The 19,891-nt window shown below is 45.2% G+C and overlaps 1 pseudogene; it reads left to right on the top strand.

Moving 5' to 3' along the window:
• The first annotated feature begins 334 nt into the window (after positions 1–334).
• LOC118849556 lies at positions 335–771 on the top strand (annotated as a pseudogene).
• Positions 772–19,891: the final 19,120 nt, after the last annotated feature.

Below are 19,891 nucleotides of genomic sequence, written 5' to 3'. Positions count from 1 at the left end.
TAAAATGAGAGGAGTTGAACTCAGCCTCTGAGATCCCTTTCTGTTCTGAATCTATGAACTTGGGAAATTTACCTCTCTGCTCCACAGAGTCTTACTCTGTAAATGCGAAGGCAGCATGAAAACAATACTGCCCGGGCCCACAACAATGAAAAATAAGGCGCTAACAGACAGAGAACTCAGATGAATGTAATGGCAAATCTTGCTTCCATAAGACTGATAGTGAAACAGATTTTAGTCCTTTGTACAAAGGGGTGGTGGTTTATGTATGAAGAGTATCACATATGCTTTGAAATAGAGTTGATGTGCTCTTTTTCAGGTGGTCCAGCTTGCCAAAATGAAGTTCAATTCGTTCGTGACCTCAGACCGAAGCAAGAACCGCAAGAGGCACTTCGATGTGCCCTCGCACATGCGGCGCAAGATCATGTGGTCCCCGCTGTCCAAGGAGCTCAGGCAGAAATACAATGTCCGCTCAATGCCCATCCGGAAGGACGACGAGGTCCAGGTGGTTCGTGGACACTACAAAGGTCAACAAATTGGCAAGGCAGTCCAGGTTTGCAGAAGGAAATATGTCATCTACATTGAATGCGTGCAACGAGAAAAAGCTAATGGCACGACCGTCCATGTGGGAATTCACCCTAGTAAGGTAGTTATCACCAGACTAAAACTGGACAAAGATCGCAAAAAGATTCTTGAACTAAAGCCAAATCCTGACAAGTTGGAAAGGAGAAGGGCAAATATAAAGAAGAAACCATTGAAAAGATGCAAGAATAAAATGGTCTGTTGTACAGTTGTAATTAAAAATGAAAATTAAGCATAAAAAAAAAGAAATAGAGTTGATGTGTTGGTTAATTTTGCTTAACTATTTCTTTTCTTTTCTTCCTTCCTTCCTTCCCTCCCTTCCTCCCTTCTTCCCCTCCTCCCTTCCTCCCTTCCTTCCTTCCTCTCTTTCTTTCTCTCTCTCTCTCTTTCTTTCTTTTTTCTTTCTTTCTTTCTTTCTTTCTTTCTTTCTTTCTTTCTTTCTTTCTTTCTTTCTTTCTTCTGGATTGGGGAGAGGGTTATTATCAGGAAAAGACAATGAAAAAAAAGACATCATCGGATCCTACAGAAGGTCTAGAACTAGAAGTGGCCTCAGAGGCCATCTCATCTAACATCCTCATTCTACAGATGAGGAAACTGAAGTCCAAGGAAGCTGAGTGATATATCAGAAGTTCACACGTACACATTTGGTGTCAATGGGAGGATTTGAACCTGAACCTGAACCAGTTATGGAGGGGCTTGACCACCCAACCCCACTCACTTTTTAAAAAATATAGCCTAATGTTATCCTTTATATTTGAGATGATGTCATTGATGGTGATCCCTCTCTGCGTGGACACCTCCCGAGGAAGGCTAGAATGATGGATCTGAAACAGGAAGCCTTTTCCAAGTCAGGCGCATGTCAAGATCTTTCTTTGGGTTGGGACCACAGCTGCCTATGCAGGAAGGCCTGCAGCTGCCTGGGAATCTGCCTCCCAGGCCCTGTGTTGGGGCCCTTGCTCTGGAGAACCCCTGACTGTTGAATGCTGCCTGCCAGGCTGGTTTGTTCACTGCAGTTACTTCCCAGCAGCCCTCAGCTCCAGGGCATCATTATCAACCGTGTTTCATGAGTTGCTCAAGGTGGGGCCCAGTGCTGGGAAATGTTGTGCCCTGTGAAACCCTTTTCCCACACTGCCTTTTGTGAACAAGTAGGCACAATCTGCTTGGCTTCCTTCCTTGCTCTCTTTCTCTCTTTCTTTCTTCCATCCTTCCTTCCTTCCTCCCTTCCTTCCTTCCTACCTTCCTTCCTTCCTCTCTTTCTCTCTCTTTCTTTCTTCCTTCCTTCCTTTCTCTCTTTCTTTCTCTCTTTTTCTCTCTCTTTCTCTCTTTTTCTTTCTTTCTTTCTTTCTTTCTTTCTTTCTTTCTTTCTTTCTTTCTTTCTTTCCTTTCTCTCTCTTTCTAACCCTAACCCTAAATACACTCTCTTTCTTTCTCTTTCTCCCTTCCTAAAATAATTTATTGATGTTCTTTTTTTTAAAATGACTGTCCCATCTCAACAACTCCACCTCCCCCCAGTAGAATCCAACCTTGTAACAAAGTTTATTTGAACAAAACAAATCAACACTTTGACCACGTCAGAAAACATGTGCCTCACTTCACACCTAAGGGTACCCCCTGTGCATCTCTGCCAGGAGGGAAGCATGTTTTGTTACCAGTCCTCTGAACTCATGATGGACCACCACCAGATCAGAGTTACAAAGTCTCTTATTGTTGTTTTCTTTTACAATACTGTTATCTGTGTGTAATGTATTCTCCTAGTTCTGTTTGCTTTGCTTCTCATCGGTTCACAGAATTTCCTCCAAGTTCCTCTGAATTCTTTGTATTCTTGGCAAACTCTCCATATGCAAAACCTGACTTCCCTCAGCGTGCATGCATACCACAGGAGCAATAGCATTCCCTCCCTATAAAAAGCACACCTAATGGACCTGGTCCTGGGTTCTTGTCTCACCTGCTTCCTCTTCCAGGAATTCCCACCCCAGTCCCCATGGAAAGTATTTTTTTGTATCTCTCCTACAGTGACTCCACTGCAGAACGACCCAGGCCTGTTACTGTCCTTTCAGCTAGGTTAAAATGTTTTAATATATGATGAGCAGTGGATTTTCTATCCCAATGCTGTAAACTTCATAACATACTCAACAGAAACAAAACGGTCCCAGGAATCCACAGAAGGAAGTATGATTTGGGAGTCTCAGCCCTGGAGGTCAATGTCTCCAGCTTTGCAGCTTTCCCAGGGCAGCCTTGATAGAGGTGGATAGCTTAGTTACCTCTGATGGAGACGGGCTTCCCCAGGGCAGCTTGTTGAGACGTTTCCTTTCAAGACCTGAATGAAAACCAGCTTCTCAGCTCGGAGAACGAAAGCCTTCTGAGCCTAGGAAAATTACTTAGCCTCCTAAGCAACAGACTCCCTGGGGGACTCACTTCTAGCAGAAGCTGGCTCCTGTGAGGGACATAGGGAGGCTTGCTATCGTTACTAATTCTCTTGGTGGTTTGCGCACCTTCTCGACAAACCTTCATCACATCTGTGTCCAAAATTTTCTCTATCGCATCCTCTGCCATTTTGGAAGTATTTTATTGATGCGTTAAAATTTTCTGATGCCCCGACACACACATGTCCACATGCACATGTAGAGTCCTCCCTTTTGACAAAACAGCTCAGCGAAAACAACCAGCACATACGCCATGTCTGATGGCAGGAGTCTCATTACGCACCCATAGGCCACCACCTGTCTTATGAAAAACCAAGAGGAGGGAGGTGTGTTGACATGAAATATGGAAAGTGTTTTCTAAAATTTTAAATTATTAAATAAATTCAATTATCATCATCGTCATCTGTCCTCTGGGACCTAGAATGGTCATTTCAATAAATCAATGTTTGGCTGTTGTTCCGCACCATTTTTGTTTCCATTGCTGTCGTTGCTGGTGTGGCAGGTAAATGATTTCATCTCTCAGCCTGAGCTTCCTCACCTGTAAAAGAGGGGCTTATTTACCTGAGTTTTTTCAAGAGTCAAGAGAATTAATGCTTTACATTTACATGATTTACATGACAACTTTATTATATATTTAAATAAATTTTACATGATAACTTTATTATATATTTTAAAAGAATAGCAAATTGTACATAAGAGATGTACAGTTTCATGTGCAGCCATCTTTTTATTATACTATGTTATGGAAATGCTTGTTTTATTCAGTAAATTAAAAATAAAACAAATAAATAAATAAAAGAATTAATGTGCATAAAGTGTTGGTAGGACTTACCTACCTGGGTTCTCGTATATGCATGCATACACATACATATTTACACATAGATGTATTACCTGGTTCCCAGAAGTCCAATCTCTGGGTTTATTCAGATTGGGTTTCATCTTGAGATGGCTACCCACCAATTGCTCTTTGGTTTGTGCCCCCACTGATGTATCTTCTGTTATACCACACCAGACCAGATGAAACATGACTCCAGGGCAAAAGGCATTTAATGAAATGGCAGACTGGGGCAGTCACAAGGAATTGAATCCTATTAAATGCTGTTAGCGCCCATTCCCAAAGGACTCCTACCCTGCTGTGTCTCCCAGAAGCATTTGCTTCAGTTCCCTGGGAAGCAGAAGAGAGGGAGACATCAAAATCACTCATGGAGAGATGCTGGGGAAATCTGCTGCACTCACGTTCACAGTGGATGAAAAGTAATATTTCTGAATCGATTCAAGATTGATGATTGTATCATTTTAGCCAACACTTGTCCTTTGGGTTGTGACACAGAGCTTCCTAGCAATTTCCCAAACTAGGTCAAAAGCTGCTCTTCCTTTGTCATGTAATAAAGCCTGTGGATTTGCAAATAGCTTGTTTAATTCCCATCCCTCATTTCCAATGGACCCTTTCTGCCTTGTCCCTGCTTTAAATCTTTATATTGACTTTCACACAGGCCACCTGTTGTTAGCTCTCTGTCCTATTAGGCACCAACTCCTCCAGGCCTTTAAGAGAACTATGATTTTATAAACCAGGCTAACCTGCAGAGACTCAGCCTTCATTCTATGTGACAGTTAACAAATCACAGAGACATCATCTCTTGCCCTAATTGGACACAATGGTGCTGCTGTCCACCATAGCATTAGTATTTGCTGAAATGGCTGTCCTCAATTCATTCTACTTGAATTATTCCATGTTTACAGAGCTCTGGTCTGCGGTACCCAGACCAACTCATGAATGGATGCCCCGTGTAACGGGCGCTGGGTTTGGACTCAGAGAATCTGAGTTTGAATCCTTTCTCGGCTTCTCGTCACCTTTTTGTGTTTGGAAAAATCATTCACTCTGATTTGGCTTCAGTTTCCACATCTTTAAAATGAAGGAATTGGACAAAGTGACCTCTAAGGTCTTTAGATTTCTCATCCCAGGGTACCTCTCAGACGGGTCTTGTTTCCTGCTGATCCTAGATAGAGGGCCAGCCTCGGAATCAGGAAGAGAATTGCACCTGAGTTTAAATTTGCCCTCTGACACCTGCTACCTGCATGACCTTGGATATTTCACCTAACTTCTCACTGCCCCAGACAACTCTCCGAGGATCTGGGTGGCAAAGCGGGTGCTGACTTGCTCCAGTAGAAGGAATTTCCTTCTGGGAAGTTCTCTCTATAAATGAAATTAGAGGGTCAGTGGGGGGAAAAAATCCATCTATATCTAACCTCAACCTCCCTAAATAGCCTTTCAGACACAGATTCAAAGCAGCTGTAATCCAACTTAAACACTTATTGCTATTTTCTACACTTCCTCAGGGCCATAGACTTTGAGTCAATACTCAAGTGCCAAATTACTTAGCTTCTGAGCCTCAGTTTCCCTATCTGTAAAATGAGTGGACTAAATGACCTCTGAGGTCCCTTCCAGCTCTAAACATGTGATTCTAATTTATCTGACTTGTGAAATCTATTCCCTTCTCTCTCCTTGTTTTGAAATGTAGCAAGTACATTTAGTGTTGGTGACTCAGCAGAGACTGAAAAAAATATAAATAATCTTACAGGTATTTTAGTTTTCATGACCACTTGGCCTCACTCAAATCTGACGTCTCTGTGCCGCCCAGTTTCTTCCAGTTCCTGAATCTGGGCTAATAGACTCGGCTCTGCTTAAAATCATGTCTCTTTGATCAAGCTTTGGGATGGGAAGGGTGAGATTTTGTTTCCGTCTCTCTCTCCACATTCAGGTCTAAAGCGGGTTAGCCCTCAAGTAAGCGCTCACTCCTTTGGGGAGCTGCCTCCTCCTTGTCAGAGCTGCAGCTGAGCATGCTTTCAATGGGGTGAGGTACAACCGAGCGGGGGAGGGTTCGATGGGCTAGGGCTCTGATATGGTAGATGGTGGATGATGTTGCACCAAGGCGGGATGTCTCCCAGCACGTTGTCCTCACTTCCTAGACGGCAGAGGAGAGAAGGCTATAGTGGCTCCAGTAGAGATACACAAAAACAACAGGACCCGGGGGCTGCTGGTGGTGGTGGTGGTGGTGGCCTCAGGGCCGGTGAGGTGGTGACAAGTTGGTGACAGTGGTCAGAGGAGGACCGAGTGCAGTAAGGAGACAATGTTCCACCACAGTGGGTGTGTGCTCCTCTCTGAAGAGAACTCATTCCCCGCTGGATGTCACCACCCTGGGCAAAGACTCATTTGCTTCATACTACTCACAGTTCAGTGCCTACTTATTGTGAAAATGAGGATGGAAGTGTTGTGGCACATTGGAAGGAACAACAGCCCCAGAATCAGACGACCCCCCTCTGATAGTTACTACCTGTGAGAACTTGGGCATGATGCTTAATCTCCTCGGGGCTCAGTTTCCTTATCTGTAAGATGAGGGGGAGAGGATTAGATGGCCTCTAAGGTCCCTTTTGTCTCTAAATCTGTGATCTTCGCACTATTTCCTTTTTTAAATTTTTTATTTTTTTTTTTTACACATTGCATGAACAAACTCGTGCTCGGAAAACATTCTGAGCCATAGAAGCAGGATACACCACTCAAAACAGCATTCCTGGGCTTGAATTGGCCCCTTCTCTCTCCAGTTGCTACACCCCCAGAATTCCATGCCCTGTGCTCCTGGAGAGGCCGGCCAAGTTGTGGTCTCTTGCATTGCTGTTCTCTCTGGCCTGCTTAATTACTGACAGACTTTCTGTTCTCCTCAAGGATAGCTTTGGAAACCATGCCAATGGAGCCAGCTTCATGTTCAGGGGCATTGCCTTCAGTGGTGCCAGATTCATTCTTGACCCTAATTGTATCAACAATGCTTCAATCATTTTGCAATGGATGAACCATGGCAATGCCCAGTTAGATGCTTGACCTTCCCCCCACTCCTTTCCATAGCAAAATCCTGATTAGGAAGTACTCACGAATCCTAAAACAGATCATGTATTTCTTCCTGTGCTATTGTATTCTCAGTGTCCCAGAGGAGAGGCCAAGACCTGTTCCTAGTGCCAAAATCCTATTGAAATGGGTAGAGATGGATTGTGGTCTGAATTTTAAACTGTGCATTTTCAAGACCTGGCCGACTCTCCCTCAAAACTTTGGATCTCTTTCTTGTTCTGTCTTTCTCTCTCTGTCTCTCCCTCTCTCTTTCTCTCTGTATATCTTAATCTCACTCCCTTCTTTCTCTCCCCACTTCTCTCTCCTTCTTTCTGTCTTTTTTTCTCCCCATTTGTCTTTTCGTTTCTCTCTGTCTCTTCTCTTTTCTCCCCTTTCTGTCTGTTCCTATTTCTGTGTCCCCCTCTCTATTTCTCTCTCTGTTCTGAGTTTCTCTCCTCTGCTTCTCCTCTTCCTGCATCTCTCTGCCTTTCTCTCTTTCCCCACTCTTCTTTCTTTCTCCCTCATTGCAATCTCCTCTCCCCTTCTCTGTTTGTGTTTCCTGACCACCCCATCTCTCTAGCCGTCTGTCTTTGTCACACACACACACACACACACACACACTCCATTCAGCTGTGGACCAATCTTATTTCTAATCCCTGTTCCCTGACCACAGTCACTCCCTCCCACTCAGTCTTTTCCATTTCTGAACCAGAAAAGTTTTGTTCAGGAGCTGTTCCCTTTCAAAGGACATTGGCACTTGAGTCTTCCAGCCAGTAATTGTTTTCTTTGACAATATTCCAGAGAGATGTTTCCTGACTAGCTGTTTATTGTGAGACACACAAGCTATAGCCTGCTTCTTTTCTCTCATTCTTTCATGCACACCAAGCTTCTCCAGCTCCCTCTCCTCCAAAACCCCGGCTACTCATCTTGGCCATCATCATCATCACCATTATTTCACTATTAGTAATTGTCAATCGTCAACTGATTCTGCTTGCAACATATTATGGGGGCAGAATCACCTGGAAGGAGTGGGATCTAGGATCTAAAGACAGGTGGGCTGACCAATCATGCAGCCAACATAAGCAATCATTGATGGGCAGCCCACATGCCCCATTGGTATAGAGACAACACTGAGGGGGCTAGAGGAAGGCCCTAAGAATACTGGGTGGACCCCCTGCAGGAGATTTACTAGAGCCTATGGATGAGAGTCCCACTGGTGTGGAGGTGTGGATGGGTTACTTGCCAAATAGAAGACTTCCCTTGAGGTCAAAGGGGCAGAGCCAGGAGAAAATTGTCCTGTGTTTGCAAGATTCCAGTCCAAATTTCATTGCCACAGTCCTCCACAAACACTAGTTGAATGCCCCCAGGGAACATGGGCACGAGGAAGGCTCAATGCACTTTGCCAGATTTCCTTAAATATGGCACCTAGCTTTGATGGGCCTTTAACAGACCCTAATACAAGACTTGACTGGCTCAGATACTATAGACCTCAGGCCACCACTGACTCCTCTCTGAGGCTTATGGTGTCCTTTCAACTGCATTCAACAAGCAATTATTAAGCACTTTCTATGTGCAAAACTTTGGAGGGGAAATAAAAATATATTGCTCTTATCTCCAATATTTTAACCAGAGGTTCCCTGGCCTTACTGGCCCTTATCTAAACACTCACACAGGATCTATTTGGAAGACAAAGGCTGAAATGTTGCCAGAAAGGCTACACATAGACTCTCTCCAAGTGCTGCGGAAGCAGGAAGGGGAATGCTGGAGACAAAGATTGTTCCTGTGACTTTTCCAGAGCCCTTTAAAATACATTTTTTTTTAGAAAATGGATTTTTCTTCTAAAAGTAGAACACAAAAGTATCCTTTCAAGAGGTGTGTTATTAGGCTTGCACGTCATAGGTTTGAACCATCACAAAAGGGAAGGAAGGAAGGAAAGCCAGCAAAAGAAAAGCCAATGAAAAATAAACGTCCTCAGTTTTGAGACCAGCAGGAATCAACACTGCAGCCATTTGCAGCAGAAAGTATAGAGCCTAAAACCAACGACCCGAAGAACAAGGAAAGCCCCAGGCTTAGCCCAGCAGCCTTATGGATCCATTCTGGAGCAAGCTAACGTTTTTATGTTTTCTGTAGAAAGATGGTGTGTTTGGTGTGCCAGGGCAGACTTGTTAGGGATGAGAAATCAAGTGGTATGGCCAGGAATTGGAGGGGCAGCCTGGGGTAGTGGCAAGATTCCTGAATGTGTAGTTGAAACACCTGGGTTCAAACCCCAGTTCCTTAACTCACTCACTGTGTGACTGTGGGCAAGCCTCTTCCAATCTCTCCAAGACACTTTATATATGGTAGACACTAAGGGTACAGGCCAAAGCCAAAAATTAATAATAACAATCCCTGCCCTGGAGGATCTGCCACTTGGGAGGGTGATGAGATAACATGTAAACAAGTGTGCTCAAATACCCCACTGGGTCAGTGGGCTCGTCCCTGCAGGCATTCTCTCCAATGGTACACATCATAGCCTATCCTGGCCTGCTCATCCTGTGTGACTCTTGTCCGTATCTTCCCATTACTTTGACAGTCTGCACAATGTGCTTCTGACATCTTGAACAGGCTAACGGAGCCAACAGGTTGTCCCTCCTGCTTACTGTACACTGATGCGGGTCATTAATGATATCTTTCACCCTCCCTACTTTCCTCCCTTTGAAATGGTTTTCAGTCTGCTTATACTCTTCCCCTCGCTCCCACCATTGTAGGGCAATTCTCCCATATCTGTTACTCAGTTGTGTCAGACTCTTTGTGACCCCATTTGGAATTTTCTTGGCAAAGATCCTAGAGTGGTTTGCTGTTTCCTTCACCAGCTCATTTTTACAGATGAGGAAACTGAGACAAACAGGGTTAAGTGATTTGCCCAGGTTCGCACAGCTAGGAAGTGTCTGAGACAACATTTAAACTCAGGGAGATGAGTCTTCTTGACTATGGTCCCAGAGCTCTATCCACTGCACCTAGAGTTCTACTCTGCATCAATCAATTGACATTTATTAGGTGCTTGCTATGTGCCACGCGCTGTGCTAAGTGCTTCATCAGGTTATACAAGCCTTCTTAAACATTATCATTTAAGGAGAGCAAAAGCTCTAACAACTCAGGGATCACAAAAGGTTTCCCACAGGAGCTGGGATCTGAGCTGAGCTAGGGATTCTGAGGATAAAGTGCACTCCAGACACGGAGATGAATGCATGCACCAAAGCATGGACTCAGGGGTTGGAATCTCCCCTTTAGAGATTCCAGCTTCTATCTCTGAACATTTAGTAGACTTGACTAGATGGCCTTTAAAGCTCTTTCCAACTCTAAATCTATAATTTATCAACTGTCCTGGACAAGAAGAGGGTATGAGACATCTGATGCCTAAAAAACTGAAGGGAAAAAGACGATAGTCTGTGTAGATGACCTTCGAGGGCTTGAGTCTTGTACAGGAGGCAGCAGAGGAGATCTGTGAATGAGTAAGACTAATTAACTGGCTGGCAAGAAGTTCCCAGTCCAAATCTTATTGCACAACAACGTTTAGAGAACAGAACTCAGTACAGAGCATGACTAGTCCTAATTAGTTCAAACAAGCCTATCTTAAGGGAGTGAGGGGTGGGGACTCTGGGGAAGATTCTGTGGGATAGGGCCCAAATCCTTTTCCAAACTGACTCAGTAACTAGGTGCATTTATGCCCATTAGGCAGAGTCTTGTTGCTCCTGGTAAAGTGTAAGCTCCGGGAAGGCAGGGTCTGTTTCACTTTTGTATTTGCCCATTGGTATCCCCAGATCCTGAAACAGTGTCTGGCATACAATAAATGCTTTTTGATTGATTGATCAATTCTACAATGGGATAAAGAACAGCAAATGTTCCCCATGAAGGATCAACACCGAAGTTTCTTGTGGGTGAGGCCAACAGATCCATCAGTCAAAAAGTATTTATGAAGTGTTTACTGTATGGCAGGTATTGCGATAAGTGACAAGTCTTTTTTCCTATTAAGATGAAAGAATGAATGCTGGAAGGGACTTCTGAGATAATTTCCAACCTTGCCCTCATCTTACGTGAGGCTCCAAGAGAAGTGACTTCCTTAAGGTCACAGATCTAGTTAGAAGCAAAGCCCAGAACCCAGCCCTATAACTAAGTCCTGAAAGGTCGCCAATGGCTTGAGAGCATCCAAGAAAACATGGCAGCTTTAGGGGACTTTTGGGAACAGTCTCACATGCTTGTTGAGGTTTAATAATAACTAGTACAGACAGGACCCATCCATACTTAGGATTCTTTCTTTAGAAGCATCTTTGACTCGAGCAAGGCTGTGTGGAAAATATCTCAGCATGAAAACATCTAAGGAGGTTATTCCCAGCACTCGCTGGATGATGCACCAGAGTGTCTCCAGCCAGGGCCAGCTTGACCGGGCGGTGGAGTAGGCATTTCCCCACAAGGTTGGACTTCAAAGACACCCCCTGCCAATGAGGGTCTGGTTCCAAGATGGTACCTGATATTCTTATCTTTTACTGGCTCCTTTGGGTTAGGGTACTGAAGACCGCTGTAAATAAAATTTACCTAGAGAGAATAAAACATGAAGCCACATTAGGAAATCAGCTCAGTCACTGAGTCTTTCTGTTGTTGCTGTTCAACAGTGTCTGACCCTTTGTGACGCCATGGACTGCGCTGTCCGTAGAGTTTTCTTGGCAAAGATATTAGAATGGTATGCTATTTCCTTCTCTAGTGTGTTTCTATTTTACAGATGAGGAAACTGAGGCAAACAGGGTGAAGTGACTTATCCAGGGTCACACAGCTAGTAAGTGTCTGAGACCACATTTGAACTCAGGTCTTCCTAACTCCAGGCCCCCTGAGCAGCTCCACTGAGACATCTAGCTGCCTCTGAGTCTTTCTAGTCCTCTCTTAAGGCCTCAAACATAATACAACCCATGAATTATATTCATTTAGCACTTTCGGGTTTACAAAGTACTTTGCATACACTGTCTTACTTGATCCTCACAACAACCTGGTGAAATGGGTACTTTGAGTATAATTAGTCCCTGACTGCAGGTGAGGAAACTGAGCCTCAGAGAATCCACACGACTTAACCACAGTCACACAACCAGCAAGAGGCAGAGTGAGGTTGAATGGAAATATTCCAGCTCCATGTCCGCTGATGCTTAAAGGAGGTCAGTAACACGGGCTTTCAGATTATGAATTGGAAGGAATTTGACAATGATAATCACTTCTGCATAATGCTCTTAGTGGTGCAGATTACTCCATCTGTATTGTAGCACTTTACAGTGGAAAGAGCCCTAGTTCTAGAGTCAGAGGTCCTGGGTTCTAATCCTGCCTCTGATATTTATCATCTGAGTGACCTTACACAGGTTGCTTAGATTCTATGGACTTTAATTGCCTCATTTGTAACATGTGGTGCTTGGACTGGAGCATTTCCGAGGCCCTTTCAGGTCTAGATTTATGACCCTATGAATGACTGTGGGCAAGCCACTTGCCCTTCATGGCTCAGCTATTCTATAAAATGAGGGGGGTCCCCAGTCTCTGAGGCCCCTTCCAGCTCTCAATCTCTGGTCTTCTATGATAATCTCATTTGATATTCACTGCAGCCCTATTGGGGTAAGCATCTCTGTTTCCAAACAGGGAAAATGGCGCACAGAGGGCTTCATAAGACCACCAACTTAGAGCTGGCATGAACCTTAGACCTCATCAGGTCTGACCCCTTCATTTTGCAGATGGGAAAAATATGGTCCAAAAGGATGAAGAAATTTGCCCGAGGACCCTCCCACCTCCAAAAGGAGCATTCTTTTCATTATTCCTTACTGAGGCAGGAGAGAGGTCATAAAGACTTCTGAGCACGGGAAGACGTCCTTTGGGGAGCTCCCATGGTAGAGGAACTTGGAGAGAAATATACAAAAAGAGAAAAGAGCAGAGAGAATGCCAAAGAAAGGATGAGGAAGGACAGTAAGCCTGTAAACAACTTTCACCCATTTCAAAATTTTGCCCAGGACTAGCTCTGTGTTCAGCTATTTCTTGGGGCACCAGAAAATCTTCCAAACAAAATGGATTTTAATTTCCTCTATTTTTTTTTAAAGGAGGGCCAGGTGAAACAGGTGTTTGCTCCTTTTTGGAGGGAGGGTAGGCGAGGTGTGATGCTGCTCCCCAGAACTGGGGATGGTCATGGTAAGATGGGCAGGCGAACAAAGAGCTTAAAAATAAGGCACTTGGATACAGTGAACATAGGCTGGCATAGCTCCATCAGCCAGAAGAACTTGTCATCCATATGTTCTGTAGGTGGAGTCTTGGATGCCGCTAAGGTCCCCTTTCTGCAATCCACACAGCTTCTCAGAGATGGCCAAAACACAGAAACCTCTGGAAATGGCGGTGCCAATAGTCTGTTGCCCAATGATAATAATGGACTTGGCTGGGACAGACGGATTGGTGCACCCAGGGAGATGCAAGCTGAGGCGTGCACACCCTGACTCGCGGTCCTGGAGGCAAGCTTGCAGTCAAAGCCACAGGATTTATGGAGGTGTCTTTTGGCACCAGCAGAAGGAGCTGGAACAGGGATGTGTCTCATTGGTTAGCACACAATAACTCCAAATACAGTGGGCCCAGGTGTGAGTGCCACAGAATTCCACAGCCAGGGAAAACTATTTCTGGTCCCTGGAAAGAAGAACATGTGCATGTCAAGCGGTTACCATCTTTCTCTGGATGGTCTCTGAGCTGGCCCTCCTCCAGGAGGAGTCAGCCTGAAGGAAACTCCTCAGGGTGTCCTTGTGGGAGGCTCTTGGTGACACTGAGCCTACCGTTGCTCCGGAGCACAAGACCTGGACTTCTGAGAGGCCCGTGATGATCACGGGCAGAAGAACCCAGTGGGCAGCTCCGATGCCAGATGCCACCTTCCAAGTGTTGTACAAACTGAAATCACAGTTTTATAATCATAGCTCACATGCACACAGCACTTCAAGGTTTGCCAGGCAAGTAGTTGCATTAGTTTCCTTTATCCTCATGACAACCCCATGAGGGAGGTACTATTATTAACCCCCTTTTACAAGTGGGTAAACTGAGACTTAGGAAGGTTAAGTGACTCATCCAGGGTCTCTCGGCTAGTTGGACCCCAAGGCCAGGTTCAATTATCCCCTTTTTACAGATAGGGAAACTGAGGCCCGGCTCTGTTTAAATGACTTGCCCAGGGCTCACAGAGTTAGTCTGAAGCCAGGCTCGAACATAGGTCTTCCTGATTCTAAGTCTAGTGTTCTGTTTCTGGCTTCGCCTGTGATTGGGTCTATCTAATGTCAGCATAAAAGCTGAAAAGTCAGATACCTAGTCCCTGTAGTGAGGGAAAGGGGAGGCTAGAAGGTAGGGAAGAAGGTGGAAGGTAAAGCATGGGAAATGACCCCTCAGGCTGATGTTCTTTTCTCATTGATTAACTGGTGGTTTGACAGAACTGGCCTAATTGATGGCCTGCTTCGGCTTTGTACGGAGACAGCTTTTGATCAGTTGGGTTCGCTCCATGGGAAACTGCACATCTTTTTTACCTGATAGAGGTCAGGAGGAAAAACAGGTCTATCCATTTCAGAAGGATGATTCTAATCTGTTTTGAGCGTCAGCATCTGGCAAATTTCGATGGCTCCATGACCTCTCCAAGGGTAGGTGTCCCTGCCCAGTGGTTTAGATCTCAACCAGTCCATGCTTTCTTCTCTGGTTCTATTCTTGGCATTTTTTTCTTCTATTCCTATGATTTCATCTGCGTAGGGAATCCCCAGAGTGGAAACTCTTTGCCGATGTAGAAGAGCCATTTGTCTAGAGAATCCAGTCTTAGATCTAGAGCTGGAAGGCTCCTCAGAGGCCATCTGCCTCTTTTTAGAGAGGAGGAAACATTTCTACAGAGGTAAAGGGACTTGGCCAAGGTCATGCAGGCAGCTCCCATCGTACACCCATCCTACCACAGCATGATGGCTCCCAGAGCCACGGTCTTTGTCATTGGCATCCTTTTCATGTGTCTCCCTATGTGGCCAATCAAGCACCATTAAAAATTTTTTTCTCTTGCCTTAATCTTTATTTTTTAAAATTTATTTTATTTTTAATTTATTGAATAAAGTATTTCTATAACATAATATAATAAATAAAAAGATGATTGCGCGTGAAATTTGTATACTTCTTTCTTTCCCTCTTACTCAGCCTGTAGAAGGCCAGCACCTAACATGGAGGGCAACCCAAGGATGAAATGCAATACAGTGAAGGTTCCAGTTTTGAACTGGCTGCTCTGACTGCAGAGCCTGGGTGCTTCCCATGGTGCTGTACTCGGCCTCCGGGTGGCCCTGGCTTCCTGAAGGTTGTGCCAGCAGAGGGACAATCCCTCGAATCTCCTACCAAGCTGTAACAGGCTCTGAGCTGTGATGGACTGTTTACCCAAGAGCCAGTGGAAATAAGTTGAAGGGCTCATCGCCAGCTTGGCCATAGGGTGATGAATTTTGGAGGCCATCACAACTGTTGGAGATGAGTTGCTTTTTGGTCAGGTAAAGTCCATCCCTGCCAAGATCTAGCTTCTTCATGCCCCTCCTCCTCATACACTCAATGATTCAGCCAAACTGGCTCCACTTGATGTTCCTAAACATTCCATTCCACCTCCTGTCTCCACATCTTTGCCCAGGTTGTCCCGAAGGCCTGGAATGTTCTCTCTTGTCACCTCTAACTATTGGACTCCATACCTCCCTTCAAAACTCAGATCAAGTACTTCTCTTAATCCCCTTGGTTTCTGGCACTTCCCCTTCCTAAAACACCTTGATATTTATTTTACATAAATTTCTCTGGGAACTTATTGCCTTTCTCCAGCCCCAAAGTAGAACGTAAACACCTTGAGGCTAGGACCTGTTTCTGTTTTGTCTCTTTGTGTCCTGAGACCCTGATGAAGGAGAAGGAGCTTAGCAGACTCTTTCTGGATGAATGAAGGTCAGCGCCTCCCTGTTACAGCATTTTCTATCAGAGACAACAGGATGCCTTAAAGTTGATGGAACATTTTGCACATATGTTCTCAATGGATTCTTACCCCAAAGGAACACAGATCTAGAGCTGGGAAGGACCTGGGGCGCTGTCTCATCTAAACTGTCCTGGAAGAGGAGGCTGGATCTCCTGTCACAGGCACGCGCGCGCGCACACACACACACACACACAAGCACAGCTTTCTTTCTGATGTGGGGTCGGGGTATTAGCGCGATGCCTGGAGGAACACAGGAGTAGAGAGGAAGAGGACTCAGAGGCCACCAAGTCCACCCCCTTTATGGAACAATGCTCGAGGTCACACCTATGAGGAGCCTTCTGCTAGAGGAGCGTGGAGCAGTGTGGAGGCTTCCCTGCTCCACCCACCTCAATCCCCCAGCCCTGGGATGGGTTCTTCATGGGGAGGCCAATCACTCAGCTCCCCACTGGGCTAGGAAGCCAACAGCCTCACTCAGGTGGTCCGAGAGTCACAAAGGCTCAGCCGTAGGTGACGGAGAAACGAATTTGTTCTTTAAAAAATTTAAAAGATGAGAAGATGTGAAGTACAATAAAGAGAGAACTAAATTTGGAGTCTGAAGATCCAGGTTGAATGCCCAGCTCTGCTGCTTGTGATCTGTGTGACCTTGGACCTGCCCTGAGCCTGCTTCCTCCTCTGCAGAATGAGGTGCCTGTACTGGCTGGCAGGTGAGGTCCCTTCCAGTGCTAGACATGTGGAACTTAGGATGAACTCATTCAGCTCCCTGTGCCTCAGTTTACCCATCTGTAAAATGGCCTGTGCCATCCTTTTCTACGCTCTCAATAGGCGATGATCTTATGAAGGTCCCTTGGGGAACTGCCTAGAGGGAGGCAGAACGAAGACAGGCTCCCCAGCCAGCCTCAAATGCTGCTGGAAACAGGAGCCTCCAAAGGCACAAACAAGACTCCTCTTCATTACACCAGGGCCCCCGGGGAAGTCAGACCGGAAATGGGAGCTTCAGAGAAGACTTGTTTCCAAAAATGTCCCATGAGGTTCTGATGAGAATTCAAAAACAAAAACAAAAACAAAGCCCACAGTCCTCAGGATGGCTGCAGGTGGCAGGTCTTCCCACCACCACAACATCTTTCCATTTGTTTTCCCTTTTAGGGGCAGCTCAGAGGCACAAATAAAGCTTCCTTTAATGCTAACGCAAGGGTCCAAGCAAAAGGTGGTCATATTTATAAAGTGCTCTGGAAATGTTGTTCTTAAAGCGGGCTTGCTGGACTTGGAGTCAGGAAGGCCTGAGTTCAAATCCTGCCTCAGATACTAGCTGAGTGAGCTGGGGTGAGTCACTTAACCTCTGTCTGCCTCAGTTTCCTTAACTGTTAAAAATGGGTTTAATGATAGTACCTTCCCTCCCAGGGTTGTTTTGAGGATCAAATGAAATAATATCTATAAAGTACTCAGCCAGATCTAAAGTGCTACATAAACACCAGCTTTATCATTATCATTTATTATCTCTTCTTGACTGCCTTTCAAACCACAAGGAATGTGGCAATTTTCAATCATTAGATCAAGCCACTTTAGAACATCCTGGGGGCCCACGGGGCACAAAGGAGCAGTGCTCTTTGAAGCAGCTAGTAATCTGGGGTGGCATGGTGGCGGGCTACAGGTGGAATTAATCCAGCCCAGCTCATGGGGCCCCGTGGACGCCATGACTAAGGATGGCGGCGGTGGTGGTTATTGAGAGTCTCCGGAAACACAAAGGCTTATTACAGAGATGGTGAGCACCCTTCTCAGTGGAGCCAGAAAAGGTAACGTTGGCTTCTTTAATACAGACTTCTCATGATAGCGTCACAGAGAGCGCCTAGGACCTGGAGCCAGAAGTCCTGGGCTTGAATCTCATTTCTGCCCTATGCTCCCCGTATGACCTTAAGCGAGTCCCTTCTCTCTTCCCAGGTCTCAGCTTTTTTATCTGTCAAATAAAGAGATTGGACGAGAAGGCCTCTGAGGTGCCTTCCAGTCCTAGCTTGGCGATCCTATGATACCTTGGAGAATTTAATAGGAGGCCATCGTTGCATAACTCCAGTCCTGCAATCGTCCAGGAGGCTTGTAAAATGCAGGGTTGGGTTGCTGGCTTGCTTCTGGAGCTGGCATAGGCAAGCTGGGACAGTGTCTTACTCACCCTCGCTGTTCCTAGTCTCTCCTTGATATCACACTAACTGTTTCAGAAGGGAATCAGGAGAGACAGAGAAAGGTCAGAAAGAAAATCACATTCCAAATATAGCGATTATGCTTTCCTAAAAAAAACTGAGCTGTTGGCTGTTAAGAGACAGCATCCTCAACAGTGGAGGCCGACAGAGGGATTTTTTTTCTTCACCCAATTATCACTTGGTTGCTTATAGGACCAGCTATATTCTCCCTTTGTGTTTTTCAAAGAGCTGTGACGATGTGTTAGGAAGCTCGACGAGTAAATCTCCAAGGATGGGAAAGAGGCTGAGAAGCATCTCTTAACAGGGGCAGGTGACCCCGAAGCCTATGATCGACAAGAAGCCTCGGTGCCTAATCCCAGCATTGGATATTGAGCACCTCCCTCCCCTCCCAAGGTTGTTGTGAGATCGTATTTGTAAAGTGCGATATAAATGGTAGCTACTACTGATATTTATCATCGTCATTATTATGATGTTCATATCTGCAGGCAGAGAACCTGGGATCCAAGCACTAACCGTGCCACTTACTACCTGGGTGACCTTAGGCAAAGTCCCTCAATGTCCTAGGCCCTGTGATATCATTTTTAAGAATGCAAAAAAAAATCCTCAAGGGTCTTATTAGGTTTGAGATGCCGAGGGGAAACGATTTTTTTTTAATTAGGAAAAAAATTTTCCTAGGGAAAAATATATTTATTAGGAAAACACAGATATGACCATGTCAGTTTCCTACTGAAAAAATCTTCAGTGACCCCGTATTTCCTCTATAATAAAATACAAAGGCCTCAGCCTGGAATTTCTGACTCCCACCTACCTATCCGGTCTTTTTTCTCCTGTTATTGACCTTCATATAATTTCTGTTTTGGTAATATTGACTCCCTAGCTTTTAACTTACGCTCAACCCCAGGTTACCCTAAAGCACTGAGTAGGGATGGAGCCGCCTGACTATAGAGCAGCGATCGAAGAAGGCAGGTTCGCTATAGTCTTCTAGCCAGGTGGGGGGCTGTGCCTTGCTCTTCCCTCCTCAAACACCAACCACCTGCCTGGGAGTTTGTCTACATACAAGGCACCTGTCAGTTGGCTTCTGACAAGATACGACATATCCCTCCCAATCCCTGATACTTAATCACTTGGGCTAAGCACCACGCTTTGGAAAGCTCAGCAGTGATCGTGGAATTCAGGAATCTCTTGGGAGAAATCAGCCTTCATCAACCTGCCCCAGCATAAAAGAAAGTTCTCTCTTTCTGTCTTTTGGTCCACAGAGACCATCAACAAGGAAGCCTATTCACACTAGTTCAGATGGAAGGCCTGGTATCAGAGCGCCGACTCATTTTCTGCCTTCCAGGCGCGCACACACACACACCCACATCAGGCAGAGACACTCTCAGTCTCTATTGACCCAGGCCAGATGCCATCCATGACCTAGATATGAAATGCTTTTTATCCTATTACCAATCCTCTGAGCCATCTGGTCCCTAGCTAAACAGGGTACCCACACAGTGGCAGCGTCCATCAGGCAACCAGCTCTGAGTGATATTTTCCTAATAAAAAAATCATTTCCCCTTTGCATCTCAAACCTAATAAAACCCTTAAGGATTTTTTTTTGCATTTTTAACAATGAAATTATAAGGGGTTTGTTTTTAAAGCTTTGATGCCCTATGGATTTTATCATAACATGTAGGCAGCTTGGAGAGAGCCAGAAATAAGGGAATGAAGAAAGAGCAGGTTTTATTTTTTTCCATTCAATCTTATATTATTTTCAATTCCATATTCCCCCCTCCCCCCCACCCCGCACCTGCTTTCCTACCCATTGAGAAGGCAAGAAATATAAAATACATAT

Source organism: Trichosurus vulpecula, chromosome 5 (assembly GCF_011100635.1).
Source record: "Trichosurus vulpecula isolate mTriVul1 chromosome 5, mTriVul1.pri, whole genome shotgun sequence".
NCBI classification, from domain to species: domain Eukaryota; kingdom Metazoa; phylum Chordata; class Mammalia; order Diprotodontia; family Phalangeridae; genus Trichosurus; species Trichosurus vulpecula.
This window is presented reverse-complemented; position numbering and strand designations above follow the sequence as displayed.